We start from the raw sequence: 18165 nt of genomic DNA on the forward strand, positions 1-18165 counted from the left end.
ATGCCTGGTTTAGAAGTGAACTACATGAAGGCCTTTAAACAGAGGAATGTGACCAGATTAATTTAGAAGAGCTCATTCTGGCAATGACATAGACAAATTGGAGTTGGGGACATCCTGAGGACACACTTTCAACTCACTGAAAAGGTGGCTTTTCAAAAAGGACTCGAGTCTGAAGAAGTTTCTTAACTGCTCCAACTCCATCCATTTAATCCAACATGTTAAGTACCTACTACGTGTGGCATCTTTCTCAACTTGGAACCCACAGATTCCTCAAGGAGATTCCATTTACTGTGGAAGTTGCCATACATACCCAAGTTAGATTCTACCTGTGAAATTCTACATAGCAGTTTCTAAATGAACACTTGTAACAACTTGGGAAGTGGGGGAAGAAGGAACCTATGGATTCTAAGATTTGGAGGTGAGAGGGTTGGTTCTGGATGTGGGGGACAACTTATACAAGTGCACAGAGGCAGATGTACTGGGAATAGCTAAGGTTCTGATCTGTAACCATAGCAGCATGACATGACAAAAGGCAGGTGGGTACCATTTTGTGGAGGACTTGAAAAAGTCAGGTTTCAAATCCTAAAGATGAGAAATAATTGAAAATAGGTAAGTAAAAAGTAAAATTTGTGACTAATATGGACAAGCATATTTGAAGAATTTTATTTTGGCAGCTGTATAAGTGGTGATTTGAAAGAGGAGAACCTAAAATGGAGAATGTTCTGTTTTGTACAAATTATTTTATAGAAAACAATTTTTTCCTTTCAAAATTTCAAATATCCACATATATTGTGATCATCACATAAATTCTTTTCATTTCACCCCATATCTGATAATCCTATTTCTCTCAGCATCTAAACCACCTCTCTCTTCCACAAGCTATTCATAACCCACTCCCACTCTTTCCCAATAGAAGACTTCACAAAATACTAAAAAAAATTAAGACCACAATTCTGAGCTCTCTTCAATTCTAAACAATATAGGTCCTCAATATTTCCCACTTTCTTTTCCAATTGCTTCAGCCTTGGAGAAGGAGGTGGCCCATTTTCTTTCAGGCAGATTCTCTGCACACCATCAACATCCATCAGGTATTAAATGGGGCAAAAATACTGTCACTCCTGTCCCCTCCATCTTCCAACAGAAATGTCCATTGCATTATTAGCCCCTCTTTTTAGTATAATCCCTCCCAATCCAGATGCCTTATTGTTTAAAAACATGGCTGCATCTTCTCCAGTCTTGTTGATAGCCCCTTAAACATACTGTCATCCTCTTCCAGCTTCTTGACTCCTAGAAAGAACTGTTTATACTTACCATTTTCTCATATCACATTGACTTTCCTTAGAGTCTGGTTTCTAACTTCATCTCTCATATGAAACTGCTCTCTCCAAACTTGTGATCTATTGCAAAAATTGACAGCCTCTTCTGAGTTCATACCCTTGAACTCATGTCACATTGAACATAGGTGATGATCTAGACATCTTTCCCTCCTGGGGTTCTCATGAAACTTCTGCTCCTATGAATTAGTCTTCAATGGAGCCAGGCCTATCCTGTTCATCCTTTCCTCTCTGTGGATGTCTATATCCCAGGGCTACCTCTCTTTGGTGGGGGGGAGAGTCTTTTTTGTGACAAGCGCAAGATTATTGCAACAGTGGTAAAATTACTGAAAGTCTGAACTAAGAAGCCATCTGAGTAAGAAAAGGGACAAATTCAAGAGATGTCTTAGAAGTAAAAAATGAATTTTGTCAACTGATGTGATATGGAGGAAGGAAGGAAAGGATGGAAGGGAGAGCCCAAGAAGAAGGTTGGAAATGTAAATGAATGGGAAAAAGGGAATGCTCTAGGCCCTTGGAGGTGCCTTTTCATATACATACATACACAGACACACATACACACACAAACTTAGATTTGGTGGAGAGCCCCATCTTGGAGTCCAGGCTATGGGATTTGGAGTCCTGGATCTAGGTAGCTGGAAGAAGCATGGGAGCAGCTAGCCTAATTAGTATTTATACCCAAGCTTAAAGTCTTTCCCACTTCCTAGAGAAAGCAAGTAGCCAAGTTGCAAGAAGACTGAATATTAAGTATCCACCAGGTGCAGAACACCACTAGAAATGAAAGGAGATACAAGGTTAAGAGAAGACCTCTGTAATCTTGGAATCCACAATCTGGTCAGGCTGGGGGTGGTGGTGAAGGAGGAATATATACATTAGATGATGCATGCATCACAAAAGTGCAAAATGCTTATGTGAGTTACAAGTTTCAAAATTATTTCAGACAAAAAAAAATTTTTAAAAAGATTGCAGCAAAATTATTTCAGACCAAAGGTATCAGGAAGACTTACTGAAGAAGATGCTGTTTCAGTCAGACTTCAAATCCCATTCATGAGGTATTATTAGTCTATTATTATAATACTCATTGGTAATGTGGGTTACATTGTAATTATAAATATTAAATTCTATATGTGGCCTTTGACAAGTTGGGGTTTTTTTAGGGGTTTTTTTGCAAGGCAAATGGGGTTAAGTGACTTGTCCAAGGCCACACAGCTAGGTAATTAAGTGTCTAAGGCCCCTTAAGACACAGAAAAGATTAGAAGCCCTAGGGGAAGTGGCCCCAAGCTGGAACTCAGGTCCTCCTGACTCCAGGGTCGGTGCTCTATCCACTGCACCACCTAGCCACCCCATTTGACAAGTTTTTGTTGGACAGTAAGGACCAGAAGAGGTAAAAGATTGGTAAAGTATGGAGGTGGCGGCCATTCCAGGCATAGAGCAAACCCCAAATAAAAGGAGCAGAAGAGAAAGTACAGGCCTTAATATGAGAAGTTGGTTGGTTGGTTGGTTGTTTTCCTTCATTCTTGAAGAGAACCATTGCTTGAAGACATTGCTATGTTAGAGACAAGTTACAATGTGTCTGACTGTGGCTGATCAGACCAGTCCAAGCTTGGAATGCCCTACCACAGGCTGGGCACAAATAAGCCATGTGAACACACTTATGCATCCATTCTGTCCTGCTGAGACAGAAAAGTACCTCTCTGATGAGGGCACACCATGCTGAACGGTCTGGTGCCATGCTTCATACTTCCAAAGTTCTTGAGATCTTCCATTTATTGCCTTTTCTGATCCCTCTATGAATGCTTGACCTAGGTAAGTATGTTCCCTTCAAAACAGTCTTTTTGGCAAGCAGATGCTTGGCATTTGAACAATGTGGCCAGTCCATTGTAGTTGAGCTCTCTGTAATAACATTTGAATGCTTGGCAGTTTAGCTCAAGGCTAGAAGGGTCATGAAGAACTTTGATAGCTAACACACATCCCCTACCTTACATGGCATATCCTTGGAGCTAATGCTTCAGCTGCTTCTCCACTCCCACCCCAAAAGACCTCTCCCTCACCAGAACATTAACTTGGGTGAGTTGACTTGGGCTTTGCCGGTACCAAATTTAGAAGATGCAGCTAGATGGCACAGCAGATAGAACCCTGGACCTGGAGCCAGAAAGTTCTGAGTTCAAATATGATCTCAGACACTTACTAAGTGATCCTGGGCTAAGTTACTTAACCCCATTTGCCTCAGTTTTATCATCTGTAAAAATGAAGTAGAAAAGGCAATAGAAAATCACTCCAGTATCTTTGCCAAGGGGAAAACCTAAATTGGGTCATAAAGAATCAGATGACTAAAATGACTGAATAGTAACATCACCACCTTATTTAGAGAGAACAAGGTGACTGCCCCTCAGTTTCTCCCCTCAGCACTGCCCCCCACCTACTTCTGAATAGCTTCCCTAAGCTTCCAAAGTAACAACTTTGTGATACTGTTACAGGGTCTCTTTTCTCCTGCATTTCACTCCCAACTCAGGCCTTATTTCCTGTGGTTTGGCCCAAGGACAGAATTTCTGAGTTGTAGCTCAGTCCTTCAGGACAGTCATCTTAATCCAAAGCTTAACCTAGTATTTGGCAAAAAGTGGGCTCTTAATACAGGTTTGTTGACTTTACTTTGTTTCCATCAAATAGGTGAAATTCAGGCAGTTGGTCTTAACTTTGGATCCATGATTTTAAAAAAGCAAACAAAAAAACTTTTGCTAACTGTATTTCCATGCAACTGTTTCCTTTATAATCCTTTATAGTTTGTTTACATTTAAAAATAGGATTCTGAGGAGTCCCTTGCTGTGTGACATTGGACAAATGTTTTCTGGTCTCTGAGTCTGTTTTTCCTCATTTATAAAGTGAAGGGAAGTTTGGATTCATCCATAAGGGTCCTTATAGCTCTAAAGTTCAGTAGTTATCCTTTCTTTCTGCACGTGATTTTAAACTTTTCAAAGGTTTTCATATTGATCTTTGCTGATTGTTACAACACTCCCATGAAGGATGCTCTTCTGACACATGAGAAAATCAGGACTCAGAGAAGCCCCAGCTCATATATTGAGATACTTCCAGCTTGGGACCACTTCCCTTAGGGATTCTAATCTTTTCTGTGTCTTAAGCCCCTTTAAAGTGACTTCAAGTCTAGTGCTTTTTTGACAATGTAAACTCTTCCCCAGCTCTAGTTTTGGGAACATCTCTACTTTGGCGGCTGAGTAGCTCAAGGGGGTGTTGTTATAGAAGGGGCTAAAAGTTGGGAGAACGTCTGGAGTTGTAGGACCCAGCCTTCTCTAGGGAAATCTAACTTATTACTAAGCCTTGAGGATTCACTGATAATAGATGGGCCTTGAGAGGGGACGAAGGGCTTCTGCACATGACCCTGGCCACCGGTGATTTAGAATCGTAAATCTAGGCCAACCTGATTCTGAGGCCCCAGAGGCTCTGGATCCACTGCTCAGGATCCTCTGCTGCCTTTCTCTTACTCTCATTTCCCCCCTGGTAGGGTAATTTAAGGAGGGTGAGAAATAGAAGAGTTGGAGAAGAGGAAAGGAAATTCACCCTTGCATGTGAATATGACCTGGCTGTGTGGTGCCTACCTCCTTTCTGTTCCTTCAAAAAAGAGTGGACCTTCTTACCCTCAACCTGGTAAATATGAGAAATAAGATTCCTATGGAATTGGAATTCTTTGATTACCTCGAGTAATGATACATAGTTAAAAGGTGATAAGTCATGCTTTGACTGAGCTTGGAACCTAAATCCAGGTGCTCTGGGTTCAGGGTCAGAGCACCTAGATTCAGGTTCCAAGCTCAGTCACTACTTCTGTGACTTTAGGCTAATTGCTTAACCTCACTGACCTCAGCTTCCTCTTCTGTAAAATAAGGAGGTTGAACTGGATGACCTCTAAGGTCATTTCTCCTTCTCTGGCCTCAGTTTCCTCATCTGTAAAGTGAGATGGAACTTGATAACTTCTAAAATTCCCTTCTAGATTCAAATCTATGGAACTAGCCACTCTGGTCTCTATTGCATTAGCTTGAGGGAGTAGAAGGGGCAAAGGCATTCAAGGTTTGGGCCTGGTTCTGTTTTCCGATGATATTCATTCCACTTGTTCCTCCATGCCCTGCCAGCTCTCTTCAGACATCTTGAGAGAGCCCCTCCTGCCAACTAGGGATAATAGGATCAAGAGTTGCCCTAAAGATCTCTCCTTGCCCTTCTGGCTAACTCCCATAATTCCCTTGCCATCTGGACAGTGTAAAGAATTCTCTAACACTTTACAAAGCACTTTCCTTATAACAATCCTGTGAGATGGATAGCACAAATATTCATAGAGATAAAACCTCACAGGTCATCTCATAGAAGCTTCTTATTTCACAGATGAGGGAAGTGAGACCCAGAAAGAGGAAATATGCCGCATTTTGTAGAGGGGAGCTGAAGCCAGGTTAAATGATTGCTAGAAAGTGTTTGAGGCATATTTGAACCCAAGTCTGTCCTGCCTGCAAGTCCAGAATTCATTCCATTGAACACATGATCTATGCCACTTCCACCCCCTTCCCCCACCCCACAAGACTGAGGAGGGTTGGGATGATTGCCATCAGAAAGAAGAAATGGTTCCCCATCCAAGTCTGAGTTCTCCCCCAGCAAGAAATGGTTTGATTCAGTATTTATTGAATGTTAGCAGCTAGGAAAAGGCAAAAATGGTTGGGCTCTCAAGGTGTTTACTTATATTAAGGAAAAACTATATATATATATATATATATATATATATATATATATATACATATATATATAATATATATATGGAGAGAGAGAGAGAGAGAGAGAGAGAGAGGAAATCTGCAGATCTAATCTGAAGAGTATTCTGTTAATGATAGAAATGAGTTTTCAGAAGGCATAATGGGAAGGGAGGAGGGACTGGGATAGGGTCACTGGAAGCCTGGAGTTGCCATGGATGGGCAAGAGGGAAGACAAGAGTGGTGCTTGGGACAGGGGGCTTTGACCCAGGTGGTATAAAATTCAGAATCAAAAATTTCTTGTGGAGTCATAGGACAGCAGATTGACACACCCTCCACAGTAGCAAAGGTAATAAACATTGGATTATCAGTCCTTGAAAAAGAGGTTGAAGGGAGGAAGGAAAAGCAAAATGGCAACAGGGTACAGATACAGCCTGGTCTTGCCTGTTGTTAAGGAAGGAGTCTTGTGGCCACACAGATCATAGAGGAGTGAGGCATTTCTGACATACCTTCAGCTGGGGATTTTCACTCATATATTTATTTTCTCTCTCTCTCTCTCTCTCTCTCTCTCTCTCTCTCTCTCTCTCTCTCTCTCAATCTCTCCCAGCCTTCCTTGCCTAAGGAAGGTAGGAGGAATATGAGGCAGGATGTTTTAGGAGGAGAGAAAAAACACAGAATCCTGGGTCTCCTTGGGGATCAGGACTACTCATGGGATGTGGGGAGAGCCAAGTACAACTGCAGCCCCCACCCCAGTGCCTCCTCTCAGTCTTCCTTTAGCATCCTAAATCTGGGTGGTGAGTGGGCAGGAAAGAACAGAGGATTCAAAACTGAAAGGGGCCTTAGCGTAACATCACCTGGCCCAGCCCCCCTGATCTTACAGAAGAACAAACTGAGGCCCCAAATGGGGAAGTAATTTGCACAAGTTTGTACAAGTAGGAGGTAGCAAAGCTAAGGTTCAACAAAGGCTCTCTGCCTTCAGATCCAGCTTTCTCTCCTTCACTCCACTATAAGGTTGTTCACAGGGATCTCTAGATCACAGCTGCACACCTCTGGAACAGGGACAGGGATAAAACAACTGGGCTGACCAGAGAATGTGGGTGGCGCTAAATAGGGCCTCTAACCCCAGGGCCTCATCTTGGAAGATTAAACGGGGGCAAGTGCTTCAGTTTCTATCAATATCTATGGGAATGTGGGTATATGTGTGTAGGGTAGTGGTGTATGTGTGTGTGTGTTGCTGTGTGTATACAATGTGTGGGGTGTATGAATGCTATAGTGTATGTTGTGATAATATGTATTATGTATTGTGTGTTATGTGATGTGTGCATGTATATGGTGTGTGTGTGTGTGTGTGTGTGTGTGTGTGTGTGTGTGTGTGAAGCAAGCCCAGTGTATGGCTCAGCCCCTAGGGAAGAAAAGGAACCAGATGGCTTAGGTTGGAAGAGTGAGGAGAGGGAAAAATAATTTGTGTCTGTGTCAGGGTGCCTGGGTACCTATTCAGGGCCTTCCGTGCCAATGGGTGGGGCCTGCCTGTGCAGGTGTGTCTTCATTGTATTAGTATGTGTGAGGGAGAGGTTTTGTGTGTGTATATGTATGTGTGTGTGTGTGTGTGTGTGTGTGTGTGTGTGTGCTTGTATGGTTTTACTTGTGTAATTGCTTGTGTCCCTGGGTGATCCTGTCCATGGAAATCTGTTGGGTGAGTATCCATGTGTCAGTGTTTCTTAGCATTCATGGGGATCTGCATTAATGTTGGATTTACTTTTCTCTCAGTGTGGGTGTTGTGTGAGATCCACAACTCACTCAGAGTACCTACCCCTTTCCTTTTTAGGCCTCCTGTGAGACTCCAGCTTCCTGCCCCTTCTCTGAGGCTCAGAGATCCACACCTCAGGCCCTCCCCTCCCCCCTCCACTTCCTTCTCTACCTCCTCTGACCAGGGCAGCCCCAAAACAGGGCCCTTAACCACCTAGTGATTGCCCAAGGGCTTAAGGAGGAAGGGAGTGTCTTTGCAAGGAGAATTTTGAGGTATAGGAGGCTGTTTCTGATAGGGATATAAAGCCCTGGATGTCTCTCTCTGTCTGGGGACCCTGGTGGGCTTCTTACAGTAGTTCACTTTTTGGAATTGCAGCCTCAGTTTTGTTCTGAGCTCTTTTGAAGCTCCCCCCTCCCCCCCTTCAGAAATTTCTCTGACCTTCCAAACCCCCATTGAAAGACCACTTGAAGTTCTCTGGTCCTTTCCAGTTCTGAAGCTCTATGTCCCAAGGCCTGACCTGTGTTCTGCATCTTGTGTCTCTTCTAATCCTGACCTTTGGTGTTCTGAGGCTCCTCCCAGCTTTGATGTCCTCTGTTCGATGGGGTTCTTCCAGGTCTGACATGCTCAACAAATATTTATTATGAAATACCTCAAAGGCTTATCCAAAAGGAGCTTCCATTCTGTTGCAGGAATGTCACAAGATATATATATATATATATATATATATATATATATATATATATGTATATATATATATATACATATATATATATATATATATATATACAGAGAAGAGAGAAGTAAAGAGAAATAATCACCTAACATCAGGGAGATCTGGGAAGGCATTCTTTTAGGAGGGGGTACTTGAGATCACCCTTGAAAGAAAGCAAGGATTCAAAGAGGTGTTTTGTCTAGGAATGAGGGCCAAAGAGAGAGAGAGAGGAGTCAGTAGCCCAAGGTTAAGGAGCAGCTAGTTATCTAGTTTGGCTGGGAGGTAGAGATCTGAAAAATGAAGTAGAGTCAGATTGTGCTGGAATTCCTATGAATGCAGGCTAAGTATTTTATCATCAGAGGCAAGGGAGCCATTTTGGAGTTTGAGCAGGAGAGTGCCACAGTCACTCCCAAAGGAGGGGAAAGTATCTGGGAGGAGCAGGCCAGTGGTCAGCAATACCAAAAGTTTGAGAGAAGTTAGGGATTGAGAAAAGATCATTGGAACTGAATACATAAGAGATATCAGGCAAACTTGGAGTTGCAGGAGAATATTAGGGGTAGGAGGTCAAGCCAGGAAGTAGAGAGGTTAATGGGCAGCTATAGTAAAGAACATTTTCTAGGAATTTATCTCTGAAATGAGGAAGAAATCTAGGAATATAGTTTGAGGGGATGACTGAGTCAAGTGAAGAATTTTTTTTAAGTAAGTCAAGTACGTTTGTGAGCAGTCAGGGAAGAAGGTATTAAGCAAGGAAAATCTTGGAGGGAGGGGCGGCTAGGTGGTGTAGTAGATAGAGCACTGGCCTTGGAATCAGGAGTATCTGAGTTCAAATCTGACCTCAGACACTTAATAATTACCTAGCCATGTGGCCTTGGGCAAGCCACTTAACCCCATTGCCTTGCAAAAACTAAAAAAAAAACCAAACAAAAAACTTGGAGGGGGGAGAGAGAGAGAGAGAGAGAGAGAGGAGAGAGAGAGAGAGAGAGAGAGAGAGAGAGAGAGAGAGAGAGAGAGAGAGAGAGAGAGAGAGAGGAGAGATGCTGGGGGAAAAGGAGGACAGGATCAATTCCTAGAAAAAGTCAATACTTCTCTCCACTTCCTTCTCAACTGATGATGATCTGACTTCAGTTAACATCACTTCATCTGGATGCATGAAAGCTGTTCTCTCCGAGGTTACTAATTGCCAAATCTGATGGTTTTTCCTTCATCTCCCATCCTTCTTGATCTCTTTGGTCTTGATGCAGACATCATATAACATTACTGACCACTCCTGTTTCCAGACACTCTTTTTTCCCCTAGTTTTTAACCCATAGCTGTTCCTGCCCTTTGTTGTCTTCATCCCCCATTTGACTGGACTTTCTCAGTTGCCTCTGTTGTTTCATCAACCACTTAATGTCTACTAATTTCAGGCTTCCCAAAGGTCTGTCTTGGGCCCTCTCATAGTCTATTTATCTAGCCTGTCTCAGTAATCCAGTATGGTTCAACTCCTTCAATATGGGACTTAATTTCTCCAAATGTTACATCCATTCAGTGTCTCCGAAGGTCCTTGAAGTCTAGGTCTGTTTTTCATATTGTTCTCCCAAGGCAGTTATTGTATATAGCAAACTTTTAATATTTGTGGAATTAAATTAGACAGAATGGCCTTAATTATCATTTCTATGAAGATGATTGACAAATCTTTGCATTCAACCCTAATCTCTCTCTCTTGAGTTCCAAATCATATCTCTGGTTGCCTGTTAGACATCTGAATACTTCATGCTATTAAAAAAAAGTAATATCTATTGTTTTTTTCTATCCAATCCATCTCCATAGTGGCAAAAGTGATTTTTCTTAAGCACAGGTCTGCCTATTCCCCTCTTCAATAAAGTACAATGGTTCCCCACTATTTCTGAGACCAAATATAAACCCTTCAGTTTGGTATTTAATACTCTTCACAACCTGGTCCCCTAATCCCTTTCCAATCTTTTTGCACTTTGCTCCTTTCCACATACTCTCTGATCCAGCTATATTAGCCTACTTGCTATTCTGCACATAGGATGCTCCATCTCCCACCTTTGGGCTTTTGTACTAGCTGTTCCTCATGCCTGGAATACTTTCCCTTCTCATTTTTGCCTTTTTGAATTCCTAGTTTTCTTCAAGACTTCAGTTCAGGTCCCATTTCCTACATGAGGTCTTTCTAGAACTTTCAGCTGCCAGTGCTTCTTCTCAAAATTAGTCTATTTCTTTTGTGTATATGCAAATATTTCCCCCAACAGACTGTTATCTCCCTCAGGGCAGGGATTATTTCATTTTGTCTTTGATCCCTAGCACCTAACACAGTGCCTGGCATGTCAACAGTTAGTAGTCAAATGAAATCTTGTAGTCTGATTGGGTAATTTACAGTCTCAATCCCAATACCACACTTATAACAGGAAACAAAAGAAAGAGGCCTGTATAGTTCAACAAAACCAACCAGCATATCAACCAAGTGCAATAGTACCTGCTGTCCTGGCTCTAACATATCCTGACAGTGGGACCCTAGCCTTTCAGTGTGCCCACTTTTTTAAATCTTTTTTTTTAATTTATTTAAGGCAATGGGGTTAAGTGACTTGCCCAAGGTCACACAACTAGGCAATTATTATTAATCTGAGGTTGGATTTGAAATCAGGTACTCCTGACTTCAGGGCCAGTGCTCTATCCACTGTGCCACCTAACTGCCCCATCAGTGTGTCAACTTTGAAAAAGAACATTTTTATCTCTTCTTTGGGGCCAAACTTAGACATGATTAGAACTCAATTTCTTTTTTTTTTCTGTTATTATTATTTGTTCCATTTCATTGTTGATGATTACATGTCTTTTTCCTGGTTCTAATTATGACTTTGTATCAGTTCATATAAACTTTTCCATTCCTTTATGCATTATTCATGGGCGTCATGTTTTTTAATGGTTTGGAATTATTTTGGTGCTCAAAGATCACTGCAGATGGGGACTTCAGTCCTGAAATTAAAGACCTTCCTCTTTGGAAGGAAAGCTACAGTAAATCAGGATGGCATACTAAAAAGCAGAGACATCACCTTGCCAACAAATGTCCATATGGTCAGAGCTATGGTTTTTTTTCTAGTAGCAATGTATGGCTGTGAAAGTTGGATTACAAGGAAATTTGAGTGACACAGAATAAATGCTTTCAAATTGTGGTACTGGAGAAGGCTTTTGAGAGTTCCTTGAACAACAAGGAGATCAAGTCATTCAATACTTAAAGAAATTAATTAGGTTATTAACTAGAAGGTTAAATATTGAAGCTGAAGCTCAAATAATTTGGTCACATAATGAGAAGAAGCAACTCTTTGGAAAAGCTCCTGATGATAGGAAATATTGAAGACAAAAGGAAAAGGACCTGAAAGAGGATGACACAGATTGCAAAGCAATGAATGAACATGAGCTTGGACAGACAGCAAGATACAATAGAGGATAGAAGGACCTAGTGTGCATGGAATCTCAAAGAAACACATACAACTGAAAACAACAATGTTGGATAACCTTCATCCACCACACTTTTGAAGCCATCTCCTGATCAATGAGCATCTACTTTGTTTCCTATTTTTTGCTGCAAGTTAAAGTGCTGCTATAAAAATTTGGATGTATGTGGTTCTTTTCCCCTCCCTTTTGTTATTAAACTCCTTAGCGTATATGCCTAGCAGTGAGATCTCCAGGTCAAAGGATATGGACATTTTAGTCACTTGGTCAGCACAGTTGTATGTGGCTCCTTCCTTTGCTCAGCACTTATGGATTTACAAGGCGTATACCCAGGATGTTGATTACCTCTATCTCAAGATTTCAAGGTTGCTTTATGGTTCCAGATTCCTAAAACTATGGCTCTCAAATCCACAAGTGAATTTGTCTTTATGATAATGTTTGTTATTATTAATATTAATTATAATAATAGTTACCCAGTAGAAACAACTGGCTCAAAAAAAGGCATATGATAAAAGCAATAGCTACAAAACATTCCCCTCCTATTCTACCCATAAAACTAAGAGATAGGTACTGTTGTTATCCCCATTTTATAGTTGAGGAAATTGCCACAAAGAGAAGTGACTTGCTCAAGGTCATATGGCTAGAATGGCAGTATTTGATCTCAGATCTTCCTGACTTCAGGAAGTGCTCTATCCACTGAGCTACCCAGCCATCATTTATCATAGTTAGCACTTACGATTTTAAAAGATTATCTTATTTTAAAGGCAAAGAAAGTCAGAGTTAGGAGGGTCCTTAGAACAAAGAATATCAAACCTAGGAAGAATCTTAGAGCATTAAAGATCAGATGTGAGAGGGTTCTTTGAATATGAATAATTGGGAGTCATCTCTAGTCATCCGTGATCTATATCATGCCACTGGACACAGAGGGCTCTGGAGGAAAATGAGAGTGGTGACTTTGCACAGCCCTCCCACACTTAAAATCCAGTTCACTTGCATGTCATGGTATCATTTTCCTGATGTCATGGCTCTCTTCAAGAATGATGGACAAAGTGGGGCAGCTAGGTGATGCAGTGGACAGAGCACGGACCCTGTAGTTAGGAAGACCTGAGTTTAAATCTGACCTCAGATACTTAATAATTACCTAGTGTGTGACCTTGGGCAAGTCACTTTACCCCACTGCCTTGCAAAAAAAAAGATGAACAAAAGCTAACGTCTCTTTTCTATAAGGAAATACACACACACACACACACACACACACATATATGTATGTGTGTATATAAATATTTGTTGTTCAGTTATGTCTGATTCTTCATGATCCCATTTGAGGTTTTCATGGCAAAGATACTGTAATGGTTTGCCATTTCTTTCTTCAGCTTCAATGAGGAAATTAAGGCAAACAGATTGTCAGGGCTGTCCAATATAACTACAACAGTCCTAAGTAAATATTAAATTTTATATGTGACCCTTGACAAGTTATTGTTGGGCAATGCAGTCCAGAAGAGTTAAAGTTTAGACACCCTGAACTGGATTTGGATTAAGTGACTTGCCCAGGGTCACATAGTCAGTAAATGTTGGAAGCCAGATTTGAATTCAAAATGAGGAGTCTTCCTGACTTCTGCACTCTATCCATGAACTGTGTAGCTACCTACTCTGAAATACAGTGGATATCCACAGTAAGACTGAAGTCATTTTGGTGAATCTCTGAGTAGCTGGATGTCTAAGGAGGGACAAATTGACCCAGCTGGGAAGTAGAGCAGATTATAAAGCTTTTGGTCTGATCAGTCAGTCGGTTAGATCAATGTATCTTCAGGTGCAGGAAGCTAGAGAGATCTAGTCTCTAAAAAAAAAGTGAGGGAATAGATTGGTTAGAGTGAACCTACAGAGTTACTGAATGCTAGAGTCAGAGAGGAGGTCTGACTGTGGAAGTGAGGAACCAGGGGAAGTCCACTTGATGCCTTCTGCTGTGTCAGCCTGTGTCTCCAGGGACATGAGAGAAGGAGCACTCAATACTGCAGAGAGCTATTGAGAATCAGGTTCCTGGAGATGCAGCCTGGATTCCATGAGGTCATGAAATGGAAATAAAAGATGAGAGGAAAAGGTCCAAGGTGAAGGGGAGATTATTAAACCAAGGGCGGCTCTCTTTAACTCAGTGGTCTTAAGTTCCCTTAAGTCTCAACTATTCTAGTCTGTCTTCTAGGCGCATTTCACCTCTTCCATTCTGTGTTCACAGGCTTATAAAGTTGGAGCCAAAAAGGAACTGAGTGACCATTAGACCAAGTCCTTTAGTTTAAAGATGAGAAGGGAACTAAGGTCCAAAAAAGGTTAAATACAGTGTCCAAGGTTATACAAGATAGAACCAGTGTAGAACCACTCCTTCCACTATGACACAGCTGCCTCCCATTTAAATCTCTCCTATGTCTGCCATTCCATGTTCTAAGGACCCACCCAGTTCTGTTGTATATTCTAAGGCCTTCACCTCTAGAATTCTGTGTTCTTTAATTTTTTTAAATTTATTTTTAATTTTTTATTTTCAGTTCTAAATTCTCTCCCCCCAACCTGCCCCACACCCACCGAGAAAGCAAGAAATACAGTATTCATCATCTTATGAAGTCATGACATTTCTATTCATATTCTGTTTTAAGGGTCCTCCCAGTTCTGACATTGTTCTAAGGGCCGTCCCAACTCTGACATCTTGTGTTTTAAGGGACCTGTTTTGAGGGTCCCCAGCTCTGACATTGGATGTTCTAAGTCACTTTCATCCTATGTTCTAAAGTCCCTCCCAGACCAGTGCTTGTTGAAGATTTAGATAATCAAAGTAAATTCTAGATAATTAAAGTAAATTCTTAAGAGTCATTTGCCTAGGGTGGCTAGGTGGTGAAGTAGATAGAACACTGGCCCTGGAGTCAGGAGTACCTGAGTTCAAATCTGGTCTTAGACACTTAATCATTAGACACATAATCACCTAGCTGTGTGGCCTTGGGCAAGCCACTTAACCCCATTGCCTTGCAAAAACTAAAAAAAAAGTCATTTGCCTAAGAATTGGAAATTGAGGAGATAGATGCCCATCAATTGGGGAATGGCTGAACAAATTGTGGTATATGGTTGCGATGGAACACTATTGTTCTCTAAGAAATCATAAGGAGCAGGATTTCAGAAAAGCCGGGATTGATGTTGGGTGACATGAGCAGAAACAAAAGAACCTTATACACATGAATAACAAAATGCGGTGATGATCAACCATGATGGACTTGCTCATTTCAGCAATATAATAATCAAAGACAATTTTAAAAGACTTGTGTTAGAAAATATCATCCATAGCCAGAGAAGTAACTGTGGAGTTTAAATGAAGACCAAAGTCAACTAAATAATTTTCAATTTTTAAAAGTTATCTTATGTATTATGTTTTTTTTCTCTCTAATGTTTTCTTTTTTCCATTTGGATCTGATTCTTCTTTCATATGATCAACATAGATCTTAAACAAATAAATATTTTTTTAAAAACATCATTTACCTATTCCAAATTCTCTACTTAAAAATGGAGATAGATCTACCTGTACATTTTTGGGGGGCAATGAGGTTGAATGACTTGCCCAAGGTCACTAGATAAATATTGTGTAAAGCTGAATTTGAACTCAGGTCCTCCTGACTCCAGGTCTGGTGCTCTATCCACTTCACCACTTAGCTGCCCCCTTTTAAGTAAATTTATTATATTTCCAATTACATGAAAAGATCGTTTCAATATTCCTTTTTTTGGTAAGGTTTTGAGTTCCACATTTTCCCTCCCTCCTTTCCCTCCCCCCTCCCCTTGACAAAGAGTAATGTAATAAAGGTTATTATGTATAACTATGTTAAACATAGTATCTATACATTTTAAGACCACATAGTATCTATACGTTTTAAGAAAAGTTTCTAAAGGATACATTCAAATACACTGGATACACTTTATAGCAATATACATTTGAATTGAATCTCATTCTCATTATTCCTTCTCCAGTGAAGGAATGGGACCTGAGGGGCATACATAGCCATTAAAAATAGGAAATGTTGAAATGCACTCATTAAAACCAAAGACGCCAATTACAGACAAGACGTGAAACTATTTGTCCTCCAGAAAGATGCCACTTTTAAGCTAATGGAATAGTCAAAAGAGGAGTCGATAAAATATTATTGGTGGAAAAAATGAAGTTCCTCCCAGCTCTGACATGGTAAGGAAGGGTCGAGGACATTAAGATGAGAAGGTTTGCCCTCTGGTGGCCACCCTGGGAGAAATGGCTACTGTTCAGGCTTGGCCTGAGAGTCCTGGGGGGGCCATTCTGGCCTAAGAAAACCTAAGAAGCCCAGGAACAAAGTGCTGAACAGAGAGAAAAGCCACAGGAATCAAGTCCCAACCAAGAAACAGAATGGCCTCCCACCTCACTCCAGGATGTACCTTAGTACTACTCACTTCCAAGTACCTAATAAATACTTCCTGGAGTTCAGACTCAAGGTCTCAGAGAAAGTCCTTTCCCCTATTCCTCCACACATAGACATCTGACAGAAGCCTGGACCTGAGAAGAAGGAAGAGGAGGAAGAGGAAGAGGAGGAGGAAGAGGAAGGGGAGGAAGAAGAGAATGAGGAAGAGACAGAGAAGAGGAGGAGGAGGACAAGGAATGGGAGGAAGAGGAAGAGAAGGAAGAAGAGGAGAAGGAAGAGGAAGAATAAGGAGAAGGAAGAGAAGGACAAAAAGGAAGATGAGGAGGAAAGAAAAAGACTCCCTGCCCAGGGTAGTCTAGCCCTTACTTTAGCATGTCTAATGATAATTATCTCAAGAATTATAGGATTATAGATTTGACACAGAAAGATCTTAGGAGCCATGGAATCCAACCTCCTTAATTTACAAATGAGGAAACTGAAGCTCAGAGATGTACCTATTTTAAGGGCATAAAATGCTATAGAAACATCAGGCATGGTGGCTTGCCTAAAGTCATGTAGCTAGTAAGTGATTCTGGTAGGATCTGAACCCAAGTCTTCCTTATCCCAAGTTCCCCTCTATCCATTTTGACACTTAGCTTCCTTAGTCTTAAAGGCTCCTCCCTTGGGGGTGGCTAGGTGGCGCATGGATAGAGCACTGGCCCTGGAGTCAGGAATACCTGAATTCAAATGTGACCTCAGACACTCAATAATTACCTAGCTGTGTGACCTTGGAAGCCACTTAACTCCATTGCCTTGCAAAAAAAAAAGCTCCTCCCCAAATTTCTGCTTCATACATAACTCTTCTCTCCTCCGCTTAAGAAGCTTTAGTGGTTTCTTCTTGTCCCTAAGATAAAACCCAAACCCCTCAGTTTGGCTTTTAAAGGTCTTCTAAACTGATTCAGTCTCTCTCTCTCTTTGTTCTCCTGAATGGTGGCTCCCAAGCCCCGGCCACTACTGCATCACCTGAGCCTCACATCATTCCCAGCTTGACTGTCTTTGGGCTTCTCTACCTCTTCATCAGCCTTCTCACTCCAGTGGGGACCTTCCCATCCTTCTAGCTTCCCTCTATATGTTGTCTGAGCCCCTTAAAATGTTAAGTCCATGAGAGCAGAGATTATCTTTGCATTCATTTTTAGCCCTTGTTTTACATAGTGCCTGAAACATAAGCTCTAACTCCTATTTAGCTATTAATCTGTCTGTCTCCTATCTAGCTTGTTGTTGCTTAAACGCAAGTCCCCCTTCAGAATTGTATATTACACTCCACCTGGATTACTTATCATTCCATTTGCACAAGTCTGTCCTTCACACCTGACATAGGTTTACTCTGGTGGCTAGATACTGGGCTTGGAGTTAGAAGACTTAAGTTTAAATCATCTTCAGATTTTTAGCAGCTGGGTGACCCTGGAATAAGTCACTTAAACTGTCTGCCTCAATTTACTCTACAAAATGAGAATAACAATAGCTAGGAAGAAGAGAAAAAGGAAGAGGAGGGAAAAAGGAAAGCCCCCTTAGTTTAGGGCAGTCTGGCCATGAGTTTAGAGTTGCTGGATCATAAGAGGTAAGATTTATAAAATGCTTTATAAATGCTACCTCTCCAGAGCTTAGAGAGAGACCTTAGAAGTCTTCATCTCCATCTAAAAGTCCTAGCTTCCATCTAGGAATTGCTTAGGTGCCACTTCCTACATGCCTGGCTCTGATTCTACCTAGTATCACAAAATGACTTTGTATCTAT

This window comes from Macrotis lagotis, chromosome X (genome assembly GCF_037893015.1).
Source record: "Macrotis lagotis isolate mMagLag1 chromosome X, bilby.v1.9.chrom.fasta, whole genome shotgun sequence".
In the NCBI taxonomy this organism is placed as follows: Eukaryota; Metazoa; Chordata; class Mammalia; order Peramelemorphia; family Peramelidae; genus Macrotis; species Macrotis lagotis.